At 41.5% G+C, this 22,777-nt stretch overlaps 1 protein-coding gene across 16 annotated transcripts in view; it reads right to left on the bottom strand.

The window, feature by feature from the left end:
• CABIN1 (calcineurin binding protein 1) overlaps positions 1 to 20,270 on the bottom strand; it is a 166,015-nt gene extending 145,745 nt beyond the window's left edge. For 7 of the 16 annotated variants that reach the window (XM_016939804.4, XM_016939808.4, XM_063808360.1 and 4 more), the window contains exon 1: positions 20,188 to 20,270. The gene's annotated coding sequence lies outside the window, so the exon portion shown is untranslated. Of the gene's footprint in view, positions 1 to 19,641 lie in introns of all 16 variants that reach the window. The other 9 variants (XM_016939803.4, XM_016939806.4, XM_016939807.4 and 6 more) reach the window with 4 other exon arrangements.
• Between the last annotated feature and the right edge of the window lie 2,507 nt (positions 20,271 to 22,777).

The following is a 22,777-nucleotide window of genomic DNA, read 5'->3' as shown; positions in this document are numbered from 1 at the left end:
ACCACTATCTTACTGTAAAAATCAGCTGTCCTACCTAGACCTGGGGTTGTAAGAAGGAAAAATGGAAAGGACACTGGATTTGGAATAGGAAGATTTTAGAGTGTGGCTGAGTTGTGTCTCAGATACCTGACTCCCTGATCCTTTACAACCCTTGGTGTCCTTGTATATAAAATGGCGACAATAGCTTGACTAGCGTGGAGCTCCTCTGACCAGAGACCAGCAGACTTAGCTGGGATTCCCCATGTCACACCCACACTGACTTTTCTCCTGCCCCCTGCCACCCCACAGAGGCAGGAGAAAAATCAGAGAGTGGCACTTATGCCAAGACACAGGCCTCTCAACCCACTTTCTGCAGGACAGGTGCTAGCTCTAAGTCATGGCAAGTCTTCCTAGATGCCAACTGGATCCTCCTAGGGAAAAACAAGGGAGGGGCCCATTAATGGCTGAAGGATCAGGTCTCTGTGTGGCGGTGGCAGGGTCCATGTGCATGGGTGGGAGAACATCAATACAGCCATCATGCCAAGGCCAACCTATTCCACAAGGAAGAAAGCTCATCTGCTTCCTAAGTAATGTCTCAAAGGAACGCATCCAACCACTACCAGGATGGTGCCAGGTGTGCCTGTGCCTTCCCCTGGGGCATATGCTTCTTTGTCTCCAGGACTATGGTGGGTGCAAGTCCAATCGCAGAGCTGACAGGAGATGGCCTCTCAGGACAGATGAATGACTAAATAACTAGGCAAGTTGGAGAAAAAAAACAGTGAGAAACCCCAGAGTGGGGTGTCTGGCCCCATATGCTGTCTGAGTCCCTGCCCCAGCCCAATCCCTCCCACCTCCTCCATAAAGAAGGCACCTGGATTCCCTGAAGCAACAGCTCCCTGAGTACCATGATCAGCAGAACCCAAACACCCTGAAAACAGTCCACAGTGTAGGAGAACAAATACAAATTTCAGGCTTCCTAATTATTTTCAAAATTGTTCTATGTTAAAACTCAAGTCAACTCTCCCCACTAAAAGGGCACCTGTGCTGGCTTTAACATAATCTAAAAACAGCAGCACTTGGCACCTCTCCAAATCTCCAGTCCATTCTAGACATTTACAAAAAACATTCACATTATCTCACTTGAATTTAATGCAGCCTTACAAAATAGGCATTATCATCCCCATTTTCCAGATTAGGAAACCAAGGCTTAGGGAGACTAGCTGACCTGCCCAAAGTCATAATGCTAAAAAGAGACAAAAATAGGACTCAAAGCCCAGTACTCTTTCTAGCACAGCAAAAAGTGACATGCCTTGGCAAAGAGTCTCCTGCCTGCCCCTGGACATGCACAGCTGTGAGCTATTATGCTTCAGCTAAGAGCCACAACTGATGCCCTGCAAGAGCTCCGAACAGGTTTGCTGATGGCCATAGAATGAATTGTATTTGCTCAGGCTGTTGGGCCATCACTTATGCATCATCAACATCACTCCATAAAGCAGAAAACAAAATTTCCAATTCTCTAATAAAAGTACCAGCAAAAAGCTATTCAATGCCCAAGTATTACATGCTAATCAAAAACTCACAAAGACCAGCTCCCATTTTATAGGGAGGTACCTCAGGCTTGCCACATTAGGTGATTTGCCTCAGGCTGCCCAGCTGGTGGGCAGCAGAACCCAAGTTTTAAGCTGGGCACTGCTTTTCAATGTGTCTCCTGGGCACAGACACATACTGAACTGAGGCATACTTGTAGGTATACAGTTTTACTGTCTACACAACATTTCATCAAGGAGGACCTAAAAAATGATTCTCATATAGACTCATCACATACATTAGGTCCATGAGACCAGCACCCCTTCTGCCCACTGCCTTCTATTTCCACTCCATCATTACCACTCTTCCTCAGCTACTCCAAAATTTCCAGTAGCAAAATTAAGAAGAAGCCAGAATAATGGACACATTGGGAAGACTGTGGGGGCTTTGAACATGTACTGTATAATCCCCTTTACTAGCAACTACCTTTTTTTTTTTTTTAAGACAGGGTCTCACTCTGTTGCCCAGGCTGGAGTGCAGTGGCACAATCTCACCTCAGCTCACTGCAGCCTCAGCCTCCTGGGCTCAGGCAATCTTCCCATCTCAGCTTCCTCAGTAGCTGGGACTGCAAATGCATGGCACCATGCCTGGCTAAATTTTTAATTGTTTTTTTGTAGAGACGGGGTTTCACTATGTTGTCCAGGTTGGTCTTGAACCCTTAGCTCAAGCGCCTCGGCTTGAGGCCTTGGCTTGAGGCTCACTGCAACCTCCAACTCCTGGGTTCAAGTGATTCTCATGTCTCAGCCTCCTGAGTAACTGGCATTACAGGCATGCTCCACCACGTCTGGCTAATTTTTGTATTTTTAGTAGAAACAGGGTTTCACCATGTTAGCCAGGCTGGTTTCAAACTCCTGGCCTCAAGCGATCCACCTGTCTCGGCCTCCCAAAGTGCTGTTATAGGTATGAGCCACCGTACCTGGCCTTGAGTTTTTAAATATCGAGTACCTGCAAGAATTTTTCCTAAGATATACAAATAAAACATCTTTTTAAAACTAAAAATCTTACACTGATTTGGCACAGCAAGAGATGGTTCTTTCTAAATGTCCCCTCTACACGCCCTCACCTCTTCAGTGGAAATCACCCTGCCTCTGGGTCTGTCCCTCTTAATAGCCTTGTAAACTTCCCAAAGGCAGCAGTCCTGTCCTATTTATCTTTGTACCACTATATCTGGTACCAAATCCCATGAAGGAAGAGACAAGTGAGTACATGAGTGGTTTCTAGACAGCTCACCTGTTATTCAGTCATACCCTCCACACAGGGAGAAGTACCACAAGTCAAGCAGAAAACAAAGTGCTTCCTGTGCAGAACAAACGTGCATCCTCATATTAGAGATAAGGAAGCTGAGCCCTGTAACCATATTCCTAAGGATGGAATAGTCATATAACTGCACCTCTCCATAACAAAGACAGAACAAGGGCTGGAAAAAAACGACTGGAGGACAGGACACATTTAACTTTTCAGTCAAATCTGTCTCCACGACCAGCATCCATCATTCACAGGATGACCTTTGAAGGACAGGGCAAGCTTCAGAAGTACCTCAATGCAGAGGCAGCCTGCAGAGACATGGCTCACTGATGGTTCTGTTAACACCATGGACTGCAGCACTCCCATATGAGGAGGAGCATTCCCATCTCAGCTGAAATAGGACTTTAACAGTCCCCGTTTTTTTGACACACTTCATTTTTCTGTGCTTTACTTTATTGAGCTTCACAGGTACTGTGTTTTTGATGAATTGAAAGTCTGTGGCAGCCCTCTGTCAAGAAAGTTGATAAGTGTCATTTTTCCAAGAGCATGTGCTTACTTTGGGTTTCTGTGTCAGCATTTTTTAGCAATAAAGTATTTCTTAACTAAGGTATGTACATTTTTTTAGATATAATGCTGCTGCACACTTAATAGACTATAGTACAGTATAAACATTAACTTTTATATGTACTGGGAAACCAAAAAATTTGTGTGACTTGCTTTATTGTGATAGATATTCACTTTATTGCAGTGGTCTGGAACCAAACCCACAATATCTCTGAAGCATGACTGTAATGATTAAAAAAAAAAAAAAAACCTGCCAGTAGACCCAAAGTGGAAGAGACCTCCTCAATCTGTATCTTAGTCAATTTGGTGCTGCTATAACAGAATATCTGAGCCTGGGTAATTTATAAAAAAACAGTAATGTATTGGCTCACAGTCCTGGAAACTGGAGAGTCAAAGAGCATGGCGCCAGTGCCAGTCCCTGGCAAAGGCCTTACTGCATCACTGCGTGGTGGAAGGCAGAAGGGTGACAGAGCATGACAAAGCAAAAGGGGGATGAACTCACTTCTGTAACAAGCCCATCCTTGCAATAATGAACCTATTCCCACAATAACAACATTAATCCACTCATAAAGGCAGATCCCTCATGACCTAATCAACTCTTAAAGGTTCCACTTGTCAACACTGTTGCATCGGGGATTACATTTCCAACATATAAACTGTGGGGGATACATTCAAACCATAGCAATCTAATAAAAGGTATTTACAGCTAACAGCATACTTAATTTCCCTCCAAGATCAAGAAACAAGGCAAGGATATCCACTGTCATCTGTCCTATTCCACAATATACTGGAAGCCCTAGCTACTACGTTAAGGCAAGAAAAATAAGTTAAGTGGAAAGAGATTACACAGAAAAAAATAAAACTGTCCCTTTTCAGAGATAGCATGATTGCCTTTAATAGAAAATCTCAAGTAATCTAGAAAATAAAGCCCTAGAACTTCTAAGTGTGTTTAGCAAAGTCATAGGGTACAGGTCAACACATAAAAGTAATTGTATTTTGGCATACTAGCAATAAACACTAGAAATCAAAATTGAAAAAAAGAATATCATTTACAATAGCTCCAAAAATTATGTATAAATATAACAAAATATGTACAAAGTCTATATTCTGAAACCAAGAAAACAGTGGTGAAATAACTCAAAGTAGACCTAAACAAATGGAAAGACATACCACGTTCATGAACTGGAAGATTCAACGTAGTAAAGATGTCAATTTTCCCCCAAACAGACCTACAGATTTAGTGCAATCCCAATAAACATCACAGCAGGGTCTGTTTGTAATTATAGATAAGCTGACAGAAAGATTTAATGGAAGGCCAGAGAGGTACTAGAATGACCCAGTTTTGAAAAGAATAGTAATATTGGACGGATCACACTACACAATTTAAAAACTTACAATAAAGCTGTAATAATCAAGGCAGCGTAGTGTTAGTAAATGAACAGACACATAAATCAATGAAACAAAATACAGAGTCCATAAGAACCCAAATGAAAATGGCCAATTTATTACTGACTATGGTGCAAAGGCAATTCAATGGAGAAAGAATCTTCTTTGCAACAAATGGTTCTGGAACAACTGAACATCCATATTCAAAAAGAAAAAAGAAAAAGAACCTTGACCAAAAATTCACATGTAATACAAAAATAACTCAAAATGGATCATTTCTAAACATAAAATACAAAACAAAGAAAACACAGGAGAAAATCCTTGAAACCTAGGGTTAGACAAGCCTTCAGACAACACAAAAAAACACAATCCATAAGCAAAAAACTCAATAAACTGAACTTCCAAATTTAAAAACTCTTGCTTTACAAAAGACACTGCTACAAGAATGAAAAGGCCAGTCCTTCCACCAAAACAACCAGTAAACTAGGAAAATAATCATCAAAATCTACTGTTTCAAACTCTGGAACCTGGCCAGGCATGGTGGTTCACACCTATAATCCCAGTACTTTGGGAGGCCAACACAGGATGATTGCTTGAGCCCAGGAGTTTGAGGCCAGCCTGGGCAACAGAGTGAGACCTCATTTCTACAAAACATAAAAAAAATTAGTCCAGGCACGGTGGATCAAGTCTATAATCCTAGCACTTTGGGAGACAGAGATGGGTGGATCACTTGAGCTCAGGAGTTCGAGACCAGCCTGGGCAACATAGTGAAAACCTGTCTCTACAAAAAAATACAAAAAAATTAGCTGGGCGTGGAGGCACATGCCTGTTGTCCCAGCTACTTGGGGGCTGAGGTTGGGAGGCTCACTTGAGTCCAGGAGGTTGAGGCTGCAGTAAGCTGAGATTGTGCCACCGCACTCCAGCCTGGGCAACAGAGTGAAAGCCTGTCTCAAAAAAATAAATTAGCTGGGCGTGGTGGCACATACCTGTAGTCCCAGATACTTGGGAGGCTGAGTGGGAGGATAACTTCAGCCTGGGAGGTCGAGGCTACAGTAAGCTGAGATTGCACCACTGCACTTCAGCCTGGGTGACAGAGTGAGAGCCTGTCTCAAACAAAGCAAAACAAAACAAAACAAAACTTTGCAACCTGACTGAACACTTAAAACAACCAGCAGAGCGTTTGATGAGCAGAGGCTGCTGATATTTGGTAAAAGAATAACTTGACTCAGCTACCATCCCCCATTCCTCGGCCCCACCACTCACGGCTATAGGGATAGCAGCTCATGTTCCTAAAGTGGCTGGCTGGTTCCAAACCTACAAAAATGTGGGTTTGTGCACTTTGGTTGGTCTGGCAGATCCCTGTAGAACTGGTATATACTTGCCTTGGTTTTGGCCTTCTCAGGCTATCGATGTTTTCACAGGTGGCTTCTATCAGAAGATTTAAAGAGATGGAACACCTTTTCCCCCCTTTTGAATCAGACATTTAAGGAAATCGTTGTCAGGTCACTGGCTGACCAAAGCAATAATGGAACAGAATCTACAGTGCCCACAAACAACAAGGAATACATTTTGCAAAAATAGTTTGAAAAAGTCAAAAATTGATGGCTGCAGCCCTCATCAAGAAAAAGTCAGAAATCTGACTTCCAACATTATCCATACTATAATACTTAGAATGTACAATTCTAAACAAAAAAATTACAAAGAATACAAAGAAAAAAGAAAATGTGGCACATTCACAGGAAAAAGGAATTTGATAGAAACCATCCCTGAGAAACTGAATTTGATAGAAAATATTCCTGACCAGACACTGAAATTACTAGTCAAAAATATTAACTGTCCTAAATACACTGAATCAACTAAAGGAAATCAGGATAGATGAACAAAATAATAAAGGAAATAAGGAAAATAATGTAAGAACAAGATGAGATTATCACTAAAGAGACAGACATTCTAAAAAGAAATCAAACAAAAATTCTGAAGACTAAAAATACAACTGAAAATTCAAAAACAAATGTGAGCAGGTGAAATAAATGGTCAGCAAATGTGAAGGAAAGGCAATTGAAATTATCCAGTGTGAGAAAAATAAAAAGAATAAAGAAAAATGAATAGAGACAAAGGGACATATGGGGGATACCATCTAGAAAACTAACGTATGTATCATATGAGTATCTGAGGGAGAAGAGAGAAAGGGGTAGAAAAATTATTCGAAGAAATAATGGCTGAAAACTCCTCAAATCCAATTAAAGACATTAACATACATATCCAAGAAGTTCAATGAACTCTAAGAAGTACACATTCAAAGACATCCACATTGAGACACATTATAGTCAACTTATTAAGACCAAAACCAAAGAGAAGATCTTGAAAGCAGCAAGAGAGAAGCAATTCTTAGGAAAAAACATATGGAAAAATCTTCATGTCCTTGGATCTGGCAATAGCCTCTTAAGCATGACACCAAAAGCACAGGAAACAAAAGGAAAAATAGATAAATTAGACTTCATCAAAATGTAAAACTTTTATGCAAAGGTGGCACATGTATACATATGTAACTAACCTGCACAATGTGCACATGTACCCTAAAACTTAAAGTATAATAATAAAAAAAAACTTATGCAAAGGACACTATCAAAAGAGTGAAAAGACAACACACAGAATGGAAGAAAATATCTGTAAATCATATACCTAATAAGAGATTAATATCCAGAATATATAAAGAACTCCTACAATTCAACAACAAAAAGACAAACAAGTCAATTTAAAAATGGGTAAATGACTGGGCATGGTAGTTCACGTCTGTAATCCTAGCACTTTGGGAGGCTGAGGCAGGCAGATCACTTGAGGCCAGAAGTTCGAGACCAGCCTGGCCAACATGGTGAAACCCCATCTCTACTAAAAATACAAAAATTAGCTGGGCATGGTGGCATGCACCTGTAATCCAGCTACTCAGAAGGCTGAGGCATGAGAACTGCTTGGGCCCGGGAGGCAGAGTTTGCAGTGAGCCAAAATCGCACCACTGCACTCCAGCCTGGGTGACAGAGCAAGTCTCCATCTCAAAAAAAAAAAAAAAAAACAGGTAAATGACTTTCAAAAGACATTTTCTCTAAAGAAGATATAAAAACACCTGTAAGTGCATAAGATGCTTATCAGGGAATTGTAAATTAGTCATCCAGGAAATGTAAATCAAAACTACAGTGAGATACTATTTCCATCCACTAGAATGGCTATTATCAAAAAAAAAAAAAAAACAGAAAGGAAATGGAAAATAACAAGTGTTGGCAAGGATGTAGAAAAACTCAAACACTCATGTACTGCTGGTAGGAATGTAAAATGGTCCAGCCCCTGTGGAAAACAGTTTAGTAGTTCCTCAAAAAGTCAGACATGTAATTGCTACATGACCCAGCAATTCCACTCAGGTTTTTACCTGAAAGAACAGGACTTGAACAGATACTTGTTCACCCATGTTCACTGCAGCATTATTCACAATAGCCAAAAGGTAGAAACAAACCAAGTGTCCACCAATATATGGATAAACAAAATGTGGTATACAAATACAATGAAATAGTATTCAGCCATAAAAAGGAATGAAATTGTGATACACGCTCTATAACATGAATGAACCTTGAAAACACTATGTTAAGTAAAATAGGCCATATACAAAAGTACAAATATTGTTTGATATACAAGGTACCTAGAGACTGAAAGTACCACAGCCTGCAAGAAGGGAGGAATCAAGAGTTACTGCCTAATAAACACAAAGTTTCTGTTTGGTATGATAAAAATTTTTTGGAAATAGATAGTGGCACAGTTATACAATGTTGTGAATGTTCTTTATGCCACTGAATTGTTCACTTAAAATGGTTACAATGGTAAATTTTATGTTATACAAATTTTGGCACAATAAAAAAAGACCAATTAAAAAATGGGCAAAAGACTTGAACAGATACTTCACCAAAGACAAGTAAGTAAATTAAAAGATGCTCAACCTCATTCATCATTAGAGAAATATGAATTAAAACCATGATGAGCTACCATATGCACCTATTAAAATAGCTGTATTTTTTTTAAAACTGATAATGCCAACACAGAGCAACTGGAAGAATCATACACTGCTGATAGAAATGGAAAATGGTTCAACCATGCTAGGAAACAGTTTCTTATAAAACTCAACATACACTAGCATATGATACATCAATCTCACTCCTAGTTATTTATCCTAGAGAAATGTTCACGCAAAACTTGTATAAAAATGTTTACAGCTCCACTCAAATCACCAAAAACTGGAAACAACTCAAATATCCTTCATTAGGTGAGTAGATAAACTGTGATATATCATACAGTGGAATACTACTACTAATGTGAAGGAACAAACAATTGATATATGAAACAACTGAGGTGAATTTCAAAGGCATTATGCTAAGTGAGAAAAGCCAGTCTCAAAAGGTTGTACACTATTATATTTCTATTTACATGACATTCTTGAAATGACAAAACTATAGTGATGGAGAACACATCAGGGGCAGCCCGGGGTAAAGGAAGGTGTCTGTAAAGGGGTGCCATAAGCAATGGACTGTTCCTTATCCTGATAGTGGTAATGATGGTGGTGGTAACAAGTCTACACATGTGTCAAAAGTCACAGAACTATAACTCCAAAAAAGGTCAAATAATTTAATTAAATATAATAAGTATAAAAAAATTCTAATAAAAGGAAATACAATTTGTTAAAAAAATAGCACAGGGATAGACATCAAAGTAGAATTCAAGCCCAAAAGTATTAAATGTAACAAAGGCACAATTCACACTGATGATATGACAGTCAAGAATATGCTGGCCGGGCACGGTGGCTCACACCTGTAATCCCAGCACTTTGGGAGGCCAAGGTGGGTAGATCACCTGAGGTCAGGGATTCGAGACCAGCCTGGCCAACATGGTGAAACCCCATCTCTACTAAAAATACAAAAAATAGCTGGGCATGGTGGCATGTGCCTATAATCCCAGCTACTTGGGAAGCTGAGGCAGGAGAATCGCTTGAACCTGGGAGGCAGAGCCACTGCACTCCAGCCTGGGGCAACAGAGTGAGGCTCTGTCTCCAAAACAAAAACAAAAACAAAAAACAAAGAATAACCCAAAGGAGATGCAAGGACACATAAACAGTAACACCCTAAAAATTAGAGGCTTCAAACCAATCTCAAAACAAGACAGATCACGCACCAAGTATGGCAGTGTGCACCTGTAATTTCACCTACTCAGAAGGCTAAGGCCCAGAAGTTCAAGTCCAGCCTGGGCAACACAGCAAGACCCCATCTCTTGAAAAAATAATAAATAAATAATTTTTTAAAAAAGACAAATTGATCGGGCACTGTGGCTCACACCTGTAATCCCAACACTTTGGCAGGCCAAGGCAGGAAGATGGCTTGAGCCCAAGAGTTCGAGACTAGCCTGGGCAACATAGCGAGACCCTGTCTCTACAAAAATATTTTAAAATGATGGCCAGGCTTGGTGGCTCATGCCTGTAATCCCAGCACTTTGGGAGGCTGGGGTTGGAGGATCCTTTGACTCCAGGAGTCCGAGACCACCCTGGGCAAGATAGTGAGACCCCCATCTCTAAAATAAATAAATAAATAAATAAATAAATAAAATAAAAATTAGCCAGGCATGGTGACATGCACCTGTAGTCCCAGCTACTGAGCAGACTGAAGTGGGAGGATCACTTGAACCCAGGAGTTCAAGGCTGCAGTGAGCCATGATCACACCACTGCATTCCAGCCTGGGATACACAGTGAGACCTTGTCTCAAAAAAAAAAATTTTTTTAAAGACAAATCAAGTGGAGAAAAAATGAGGAGATAGATGATTGATCTAAACAACATAATAGAGGAGATGATATAGATGTATATCAAACTCCACACCTTGATAACAGAAATGATATATTCTTCTCCAGTGCTCACAGCACATTCACACACACACACAAAAACTGCTCATGTTACAAAGAAAACATCTTCCATCAAGTAAAGATACTAAAAACAACACTTGCCAATCATAATGCTTAAAACTAGAATTTACTAACATGACCATCACCACCAACAGAAGAAAGGTGTGTCTATCTAAAAATTTGAGAATCTCCTGATAAACAACTTCCAGATAAAAGGAAATGCAATGAAAATGTTGGAGAAATTTAAAGAAATACTAACGGACAGACATGGTGGCTCATGACTGTAATCTGCCTATAATCCCAGCACTTTGGGAGGCTGAGGCAGGAGTTTGAGACCAGTCTGGGCAACATAGGGAGACCTCATCTCTACAAAAAAAATTTTAAAATTAGCTGGGTATAGTGGCACATGCCTGTAATCCCAGCTACTTGGGAGGCTGACGGAGGAGGATCATTTGAGCCTGAGAAGTTGAGGCAGCAGTAAGCAGTAATTGCACCACTGTATGCCGGCCTGGGTGACAAAGTGAGACCCCATATCAAAAATAAAAAAATAAAAAATAGATACTAACAAAAAAACACACATCACATGTGAAAACACAATGTAATCATCTAAGGGAAAAATAATTACATGATTATCTCCACAGAAGAGAAAGTCTGACAAAATTCAATATCTATTCATAATAAAAAATACTCAGGAAAATACAGAAATTGAGATACTTTAATATATAAATACACCTTAGTCCTAAAGCCAAAATCTTATTTCATGGGCAAACCTTATTTCAGAGGCATGTCCATTAATTTCAGAGATTAATATCAAGAACAAAGCAAAAATGTCCACTATCTCTGCTACTATCCACCTGTGCAATATTAGCCAATAAAATTAGAAGAGATAAATCAATTAGAGATATAAAAATGGGTAAAGGCCAAGCGCAGTGACTCACGCCTGTAATCCCAGCACTTTGGGAGGCTGAGGTGAGTGGATCACCTGAGGTCGGGAGTTCAAGACCAGCCTGACCAACATGGAGAAACCCCATCTCTACTAAAAATACAAAATTAGCTGGGCATGGTGGCGCATGCCTGTGATCCCAGCTACTCGGGAGGGTGAAGCAGGAGAATTGCTTGAATCCAGGAAGCAGAGGTTGTGGTGAGCTAAGATTGCACCATTGCACTCCAGCCTGGGCAACAAGGGCGAAACTCCGTCTCAAAAAAAAAAAAAAAAAAAAAAAGGGTAAAGAAAAGCTATCACTAATTGTAGATAATATGATATACTACCTGGAAAACCCCAAAATCAATGATAAAATTTATTCAATAATAACTCAGCGGGCTGGGCATGGTGGCTCATGCCTGTAATCCCAGTGCTCTGCGAGGCTGAGGTGGGTGGATTGCTTGAGGTCAGCAGTTCGAGACCATCCTGGCCAACACGGTGAAACCCTGTCTCTACCAAAAATACAAAAATTACAGGCTCACGCCTGTAATCCCAGCACTTTGGGAGGCCAAGGCAGGAGGATCATGAAGTCAGGAGTTCGAGGCTAGCCTGACCAACATGGTGAAACCCTGTCTCTACCAAAAATACAAAAAATCAGCCAGGCATGGTGGCGCATGCCTGTAATCCCAGCTACTCAGGAGGCTGAGGCAGGAGAATCACTTAAACTCAGGAGGCGGAGGTTGCAGTGAGCCAAGATTGCCCCACTGCACTCCAGCCTGGGCGACAGAGTGAGACTCCTCCTTCTCAAAAAAACAAAACAAAACAAAAAAAAAACACTCAGTGAAGTTGCACAATATAAGATTAATACATAAAAATCAATAGCCTTCATATATACAAACCATAAAAGAAGACATTATGGTAGAGAAAAATCCCATTTGCAATAGCAACAAGATCATTAAATACTTAGGAATAAAGTTAATTAAAACTGTGCAAGAAAAAGTTTAAATCACTATTAAAAGACACTAAAGTTAACTTGAACAAATGAAATGACATCCCCTGTTCTTGGATAGGATTCAAAAATATAAAGATGTCAGTTCTTCCCAAGTTAATTTATACATTCAATGCAATCCCAATACAAATACTGACAAGATAATATTGACAAGTTGATACTAAAATTCATATGGAAAAACAAAAATTTAAGACTAGGAAAACAATGAAAAAAAAAACTGTAAGGGGGGATAGGTATAACAGACATTAAAACCTACTGTACAAAGCCTTCATAATGAAATCAGTGAGGTACTGCTGCATATGTACACAAAAAGATGAGGTCCAGAATTAGACTCAAGTACATATGGAAATAAAAAATATGGCAAAGATGGCATCTCAAATCACTAGAGTCAAGATGAACTTTGTATTAAATACTGCTGGAACAGTATTCACTGTTGGAAAAAGATAACTCACAAGAATAAACTTGCAAATGAATTAGAAATCTAAATGATAAAAAATGAAACCATACAACTACTAAAGGAGATACTGGTGAATTCCTCTTTAACCTTTGTATTAACACTTAGTATTAAGTAGTAGAGAAGGGCCAAATATGATTTAAAATTCACAAACAGTAAAAGAGTGATACATTTAACTACATAAAAATTTAAAAATTTTTGCATGACAAAAAAAAATTTAAAAACTCAGAAAAAAAATTAAAAGCTAACAAATTGGGAGAAAATATTTGCAACATATACCACTGACAAGGGACTAATATCCCTAATATACAAACAGCTCTTAAAAACTGAGAAATAGGATGGGCATGGTGGCTCACACCTTTAGTCCCAGCACTTTGGGAAGCCGAGGTGAAAGGATTGCTTGAGGCCAGGAGTTCAAAACCAGCCTGGGCAACACAGAGAGACTCCATCTCTACAAAAAATTTAAAAATTAGCCAGGGCATGGTGGTACACATCTGTAGTCCCAGCTACTCAGGGCAGTTGAGGTAGAAGGTTGAGGCTGCAGTGAGCTGTGATCACGCCATTGCATTCCAGCCTGGGTGACAAGAGCACCATACTATTTTAAATAAATAAATAACGTTTTACAACTGAGGGACACAGCGTTACTTACAATAGTCAAAAGGTGGCCTCCTTTAAGCTGAAGCTAAGAAAAAAAAAAAAATGGTGAAAGCAACCCAACTGTTCATGACAGATGAATGGCTAAACAAAATGTAGTATATACATACAATGAAACATTTATTATTCAGCCTTAAAAAGGAAGGTAATCCTGACACATGTCACAAAAAAGAAGGTAATTCCGAAATATGCTACGACGTGGATGAACCTTGAAGACATTATAGTAAGTCGAATAAGCCAGTCATAAAAAGACAAATATTGTACGATTCCATGTATATAAGGTACCTACAGTAGTCAAATTCATAGAAACAGAAAGTAGAATAGTGGCCACAGGGCTAGGGGAGGGAAGAATGGGAATTCCTGTTTAATGGATACAGAGTTTCAGTTTGAAAAGATGAAAAAAGTTCCAGAGATGGATGGTGGTGATGGCTGCATAACAATGTGGATGTATTTAATGGCACAAAATGGCACACTTAAAAAATGGTTAAAATGATAAATTGGGTCAGGCGCAGTGGCTCACGCCTGTAATCCCAGCACTTTGGGAGGCTGAGGCAGGCGGATGAGGAGGTCAGGAGATGGAGACCATCCTGGCTAACACAGTGAAACCCTGTCTCTGCTAAAAATACAAAAAAATTAGCTGGGCATGGTGGCACGCGCCTGTAGTCCCAGCTACTCGGGAGGCTGAGGCAGGAGAATTGCTTGAACCCAAGAGGTGGAGGTTGCAGTGAGCCGAGATCGCGCCATTGCACTCCAGCCTGGTGACGGAGACTCCATCTCAAAAAAAAAAAAAAAGATAAATTGTATGTTGCTTATATTTTATCACAATTTTTTTTAAAAAGCTAAAGAACAGAAAAACAAAAACCTGGTAGACAAATGGAGAAAAAATACGAACAGATAAATCACAAAAGAAGACGCAACTAGCTCGAAAACATATGAAAAAATGTTCAAATCATTCATAGAGATATGCATATTAAAACAAAACAACACTAGACACTATTTCTCACTGCAAAAATTAAAGCATGACAGCACACACTGTTGGCGAGGTTGTGGAGAAACAGGCGCTATTCTCATACACTGTTGGAAATTGGTACAACCCTTCTGGAGGGAAATTTGACTATATCTGAGAAAACTACATATGCATTTACCTTTCAACCCAGCAATTCCACTTTTAGAAACTACCCTGAATATGTACCTCCAACAATACAAAAATACATATGCACAGAATTATTCACCGTGCAGCACTGTTTGTAACTGCAAGATAATGGAAGCAGCTTAAATGGCCATAGATAGGAGAGTAGATGAATAAACTATTATAACGTACTATGGTACATACTATGGTACATTCATATAATGAAGTAATATGCAGCTGTAAAAATTAATGAGGCAATGTTCATAGCAACATAATTCAAAATAATGCATAAGTAGAAACCCAAAATCCATCAACTGATAAATGGATAAACAAAAGGTGGTATATCCATAAAATGGAATATTATTCAGCCATAAAAATAATGAAACACTGACAACATGGATGAACCATGAAAACATTATCCTAAGTGGAAGAAGCCAGTAACAAAATACCACATATTGTATGATCCCATTTACATGAAATGTCCAAAACAGGCAAATTTATAAAGTCAGAAAGTGGATTCGTGGTTGCCTAGAGCTGGGGGAAGACAGGATGGGAAGTAACTGCTAATTGCTAATGGATCAGGGTTTCTTTTAAGGGTGATAAAAATGTTCTAAAATGTATTGCGATGATGCTTGCATAACTGTGTATGTACTAAAAACCACTCAATTGTATACTTAAATCGGTCAATTGTAAGGTATGTAAATTATATCTCAATAAAGATGTTTTTGCTTGTTTGTGTTTTCTTGAGACGGGGTCTCGCCCTGTCGCCCTGGCTGGAGTGCAGTGGCGCGATCTCGGCTCACTGCAACCTCTGCCTCCCGGGTTCAAGCGATACTCCTGCCTCAGCTTCCCGGGTAGCTGGGACTACATGCATGCACCACCATGCCCAGCTAATTTTTTTTGTATTTTTAGTAGAAAGGGGTTTCACCATGTTGGTCAGGCTGGCCTCAAACTCCAGACCTCAAATGATCTGCCCATCTCAGCCTCCCAAAGTCTGGGATTACAGGCGTGAGCCACCATGCCTGGCCTCAATAAAGATGTTTTTAAAAATTAATGAGGGGCCGGGCGCAGTGGCTCATGCCTGTAATCCTAGCACTTTGGGAGGCTGAGGCGGGCGGATCACAAGGTCAGAAGATCAAGACCATCCTGGCTAACACGGTGAAACTCCGTCTCTACTAAAAATACAAAAAAATTAGCCAGGCGCGGTGGTGGGCGCCTGTAGTCCCAGCTACTCAGGAGGCTCAGGCAGCAGAACGGCGTGAACCTGGGAGGCAGAGCTTGCAGTGAGCCGAGATAGCGCCAATGCACTCAGGCCTGGGCAAAAGAGCGAGACTCCGTCTCAAAAAAAACAAAGAATGAGGAAGATCTCTATGAACAGATATGGGGTGATTTTCAAGACACACTATTCTTTTTTTTTTTTTTGGAGATGGAGTCTCACTCGGCCAGTCACCCAGGCTGGAGTGCAGTGGTGCAATCTTGGCTCACTGCAACGTCTGCCTCCCAGGTTCAAGCGATTCTCCAGCCTCAGCCTTCCAAGTGGCTGGGATTACAGGTGCCACCACCACACCCGGCTAATTTTTTTGTATTTTTACTAGAGACGGGGTTTCACCATGTTGGCCAGGCTAGTCTTGAAATCCTGACCTCAGGCAATCTGCCCACCTCAGCCTCCTAAAGTGCTGGGATTACAGGCATGAGCCACCACGCCTGGCCTAAAACATACTATTAAGTGAAAAAAGCAAACACAATTATCTATATAGCATGTCATCTTTGTATAAGAAAGAAGAGGATGTGAAAAAATACACAACTAACTGTTCACTTGTGCGAAAGAAACACGAGATAATCCAGATACCAAAGTTAGCTATACAGGGTAGGTGGGAAAGCGGTGAAAAGAAGGGGTGAATGGGAACAGGGCAGTAGGCATAAGAAGGGAAAGACACTTCTTTGAGTATACCTTTGTGTGTAGCTCTGACTCTCAGAAATCAGTCATAATTCATACCGCAAAAACAACTAAAATCAGCTAGGATGTAGGGGGAACTCAAAATGAAATATAAACACTAACAATGAACCTAACTATTACAACTAACATAACCACTCTGAAAGGCATGAGGAAGAAAGGAACTAACCTAAGTAACTGTAGAAAATGGTATCTTGACTGGATAGGCTAAAGACAAAAAGAACTGATTCCAGAGTTGGGTCAGAGAAAACACAAGATGAGCCTGGAACACCTTGTGGTGTGCCATAAAGTAAGTAAGTGCTTGAAGGAAAAAAAAAAAAAAAATGAGGGCCGGTTGATAGGCCACAGAAGCTAACCTGAAGGAGATCCTAACTAAATAGCCAATGCTGGAACAGTAAGCAACAAAATAATGATGATAATGAATTTTAACTCATAGAATATAATACATATCCATGGCCTACACTGACACATAAATAATCAAATAAATAAATAAAAGAGAGAGAGGGTAGTTCTCCTTTCAGTAGAACTTGACTTAATAATGTAGAAGGAAAGAGAGAAATAATTACCTTTAGGCAAACACCACAAAGATCTGCAGATGGATGCTAAAGTCAGTGAGCAAATTTGTGGAGAACGAGAATTTGTGTCCTCTCAATGTATCTCTCCCAAGAGACTTATTAATTAGAAAGGGATAGTAATTTTATGGTGTAGAAACCTGGTAGACACCAAGTACACCAATAGATCAAGGTAAATATCACCAGTAATAAGACATTCCAATATCTTGGACTCCATGTGATGCACTGAGAAAGACACAAAGATAATGTGTCTTTGTGTTATTCTGGCCCACAATGCATAATCTCACCCCAATCATTAGAAAACACTGGACAAACCTTTAAATTGAGAGACGTTAGACAAAATAACTGATCACTACTCTTTAAAAGCATCAAAGCCAAGGAAAACAAGAAAAGACTAAGGAAGTGTTATGGACCAAGGAGAAATAACTAAATGCAACATGGGATCTTGGATAGGGTCCTGGAATGAAAACACAACCTTAATTTTAAAAATGGTAACATTCATATCACATCTGTAATGTAGTTAATAATACTGTACCAACACTAGATTTCTGTTCTTGATAATTGTATGATTATGTAAGATGTTAACATTAGGGAAAGCAGGGTGAGGGACATAACAGAGCGTTTTGTATTGTTGCAATTTTTCTCTAAATCTAAAATTAGTTTAAAAAGCTTAAAAAGAGGCCGGGCATGGTGGCTCACGCCTGTAATCCCAGCACTTTTGGAGGCCGAGGCAGGCGGATCATGAGGTCAGGAGATCAAGACCATCCTGGCTAACACGGTGAAACTCCGTCTCTACTAAAAAATACAAAAAAACTAGCAGGGTGTGGTGACAGGCGCCTGTAGTCCCAGCTACTAGGGAGGCTGAGGCAGGAGAATGGCGTGAACCCAGGCGGCGGAGCTTGCAGTGAGGCGAGATCGCACCACTGCACTCCAGCCTGGGCCACAGGCGAGACTCCATCTCAAAAAAAAAAAAAAAAGCTTAAAAAGAAATAACCATTTTGATTATATATTTATCATCTGTAAGCAATGTGAGGATGGTAACCATTTATGTATTGTTCACCATAAATCCAAGAAACTCACTAAAAGGAGCTTAAAAAAAAAAAAAAGCTATTGAGGCCGGGCGCGGTGTCTGACGCCTGTAATCCCAACACTTTCAGAGGCCGAGGCGGGTGGATCACCTGAGGTCAGGAGTTTGAGAGCAGCCTGACCAATACGGTGAAACCCCGTCTCTACTAAAAATACAAAAATTAGCCAAGCATGGTGGCGGGTGTCTGTAGTCCCAGCTACTGGGGAGGCCGAGACAGGAGAACTGCTTGAACCCGGGAGGCGGAGATTGCAGTGAGCCGAGATCATGCCACTGCACTCCAGCCTGGGCGACAGACCAAGACTCCGTCACATACACAAAAAAAAGCTATTGAATAATCATGAAAAAGAAAAATATCTATTCATTTCTGACTCCCAGCCCAGCAGCTGCATTTCCTCAGATAGCAGCACATTCACCAGGCTTATTAGTCTAAGCTAATAAGTTTCCAAACCCCTTAGAATATAGTTTCCATGGCCTCAGAACACGATAAAGAGTAGCACACCTTCAGACCTCAGCACCCTGATCCAGAGTGATAACTGGGGATGTTTCCTGGCCTGGAAGGTGGGAAGCCTATGTCTTAAGCTCAGTGGTGGCAGTGCCCTGGCTGTGTGACTGACTTGACATAGATGTCAGTCTCTCAGTCTGTTTCCCCTCATGTATGAGGCTTTGTACTAGATGAGGGTTCTGCAAGCTAACCAGCCCACCCTTTTTGTACAGCCCACGAGCAAAGAATGGTTTTTACATTTTTTAATATTTGGGGAAAAAAATCATGACACATGAAAATTATATTAACAATATATAAAATTAAAACTTCAGTCCCCATAATTAAAATTTTATTGCGACGCAGCTAGTCTGTTATGTATTGTCTTTGGCTGTATCCACACTACATCGCTACAGTTAAGTAGACAGAGTATGGACCCCCCAAGCCTAAACTACTATTATGAATACTATTATACTCATTATACTTACAATATAACAATGTAAACACTGATATATTTACAACAAAAGTTTGCCGACCGCTGAACGAGACTGTTCTAAGCATATTCTATTTCTAACCACAATAATCACATAGAAAGAATCTTAGCCACATGGAATCCGACGGTCCCACACTTATAACCTGTAATAACCCAGGTCCTGAAGAATTAAGTGACTCCCAAAGCCACTTGTGCAGATACCTTGGGAATGCCAGGTGAGTTCCATCTGGCCAGGGCCCGCCTCTTCCGGGGAGGCAGTGAAGCAGAACGGTCAAAATTTTCAGTCTGGAGTCGCGCTCACCCACTGGGTGACTTGGAGCAAATCATTTCACCTACCCTCGGCCTCAGTTTCCACCCCTGTAAATGGCACTAATAACAGCACTCACCTCGCAGGGCTGCTGTGAAGGTGAAGCGAAAGGTCGCGAGTAAAGGGTTAGCGCGCTGGGCTTTGCACCCAGCAGACGCCAAATCAATGGTGGCTCCTGCGGTTACTGGGAACCTCCCCGGCGGCCGGAACCCATTCTAGGCACCTCAGGGCGGCGGCGAGAGCCATGAAGAGGCTCGCGAGGCAGCCAGGAAGCCCGGCCTCGGTTTCCCTGACTGGGGCTCTAAAGCTGCCCGCGAAACCCCCAGCGTCCTCACGTAACCCAGCCTCGCGCCTGCAGCCCCTCCGGCCTGTGCCCCGGGCTCTGCTGAGCCTCACCCTCACCCCGGCACCGCCTTCAAACCAGCCTTCCAGGAACTCACCAGGCGTCTCCACAGCAACGGCCAGTCTGTCCCGACCACCGCGCCGTCCGGCTGCGCGCCTGACAACAAGGCGTGCTCCCATTGGCTCCGGTGCCGGTTGTGCCAGCCAATCAGCGGGGGCGCACGCGCCGCGTGTGTGTGTGTGTGTGTGTGTGTGTGTGTGTGTGTGTGTGTGTGTGTGTGTGTGTGTGTGTGTGTGTTGCGGGAGTGGAGCTTGTTGTTTCCGGATCCCCGTGTGTGTGTGTGTGTGTGTGTGTGTGTGTGTGTGTGTGTGTGTTGCGGGAGTGGAGCTTGTTGTTTCCGGATCCCCGTCGTCGGTCCTAGCGTGCTGGAGGCTTAGAGCACCAGCTCGTAGTCGGACTCTCTTCTCCACAGCTTGCACCCTGAGCAGTCACTAAATGATGGGCTATGTGTTATTACCTGGGACATGTGCTCTGAAAACAGTGGAAACTTGGGGAACACTTAGAGCGGGGTGTCCAATCTTTTGGTTTCCCTGGTCCACGTTGGAAGAATTGTTTTGGGTCACACATAAAATACACTAACACTAAGGATAGCTGATAAGGTAATAAATAAATAAATAATAAAAATAAAAATCACCAAAAAATCTCAAAATGTTGTAAGAAAGTTTATGAATTTGTGTTGAGCCTCATTCAAAGCCAAGCAGACCAGCGCGTTGGAGAAAATTGACTTAGAGGGAACCAGGGAGGAGGAGCATCCTCATTCATTATATTACCTGTGCCTCTCTTTCCAAAAAGGATGTGAAGCCCAAAAGGCACAGATACAATAGGATATTGAAACAAAAGGAAAAAAAGGAACAAAACCTAGTAAATGAACAAGGAGAGGGGTCATGGGTGGTGTCAGAATTCCAGAGATGAAAAAAGGTGACAGAGTTGAAGGGGTTCTGTCAAGGGTCTTGGGCTGAAAGATGGTACTCTCTTGGGAGCTAGAATAACAATAAAGCATTGTAGGGAAGAACTTTACACTGTGGTTGAATTCATAGCTGCTTGAGTCTTGCACAGATGATTCAAATAGGAGTGAATGTTGGGGGCTTTTTAACCTCAAAGACAGTAAACGCATGGTGAAAAACTCAGTTCAGTACAATAAAGCTATACTGATAAGCTAGAAGTTCTGAAAATTGTTGAGTCACCAACCTTGACTTTGAGTATTGGGGTAAACAGTATTTGGGGGGTAAACAGAAGCATAAACAGATGGTTTCAAAGCTGCATGGATAACCTTCAGCCTCGGATACAGCTTCCACTCAAGCCTTATCATGAAAGATGCGCTGGAGAGAAACAGTTGAAAATAGGTGGGAAGGGTGGTCCAAGCAGCAAGAAAGTTGTGTGGGGAAGGTCTGGAGGTGAGAAACATGCAGATCATGCTGGAGTGTCACGCAGCACAGTGTTACCATGAGGCAAAGCTCAGGGCCACAGTGGGGAGAGAGCACTCTGGAGAGTTAGGAAGAGGCCAGTCCAAACGAGCAAGCAGAAAACATATTGTTGCAGTCTTGCCCGTGCACCACAATGTACCAGTCTCTCATTGTGGGGTATCACCCAGAATTCTTTGTCTCACGACCAAGAAAATTAGGGAGTGTGGACACAAAGGGTAAGGTTGAAGCAAAAGTTTAATAAGCAAATGAAGAAAGCTCATTGCAGCTGGCAGGGGGCCCAAGCAGGTTGCCCATTATGAGGCTGGGTCCGGGAGTTTTATGGACTGGGAAAGGAAGGAATGTACTGACTGGTCTTGGAGAAAGCACTACTCAGCTTGGCCCCTGGACCTTCAGGAGCTGAAGTGATAGCCTGGCCCAGGACCAATCAGAGGCTCACATTCTAAAGCACGTCCAAGAAAGGAAAGTGCCCACTGGAACCCACTGTAGCCCACCGTGTACATGTCCACAAAAGGAGAAGAGACTATTTCCTGGAAGCCCACTGGTTATACAAAGGACAAAGGCATTTCTATGCTGGGTCTTGTTCCCTTATCAAAGTAGCTGTGGGCATGCCTTAGGCACAAAGATCAAAGGTGTTTCTGTGTTGGGCATTGTTCCTTTATCTGAGTGGGCCAGAGGTTTGTGCAAGTTTCCTTATCTGTGCCTGAAGCCTGATTTTTCAGGCTGTTCCTCTGTTTAAAGGAGTTTTACCAAGGACCCACCTTAATTACCTAACTTTTCTCTCACTACACTGAGGATAGCAGATTTAACATGGGGAATCTAGATCAAAGACTGTGGCCTTATGGTCTTGGTGAGAGTTAGGCCTGAATCCCATCCATGGTGACCGCAACGAATCATTCATATCCAATGCAAGCATTCCCTGAGGCACTCTGGGAAGCAGGACACCATGAAACACACTGGCAGAGGAATGAGTGCAAAATACTTGGGTCAGGGGTCCAGGGGAAGGAATTCCAAGGTCTAGCTATCAATGAAAGTCCTTAGCAGTGGTTAGGTACAAACACACCAGGCACAGGCATATTCCATTAGAAATTGATTTTATTAACTACATAGACTGCACAGACTGAAAATCTGAATTTGGTGTTTCACTGGTACGCTAAAGATAAGGATCATCAAAGGTTTATGCAGGGAAACAGTGACCACCACGGT

Source organism: Pan troglodytes, chromosome 23, assembly GCF_028858775.2.
Source record: "Pan troglodytes isolate AG18354 chromosome 23, NHGRI_mPanTro3-v2.0_pri, whole genome shotgun sequence".
NCBI lineage: Eukaryota > Metazoa > Chordata > Mammalia > Primates > Hominidae > Pan > Pan troglodytes.
The sequence above is the reverse complement of the archived record's forward strand: the minus strand, read 5'-3'. Positions and strand labels throughout refer to the sequence as shown.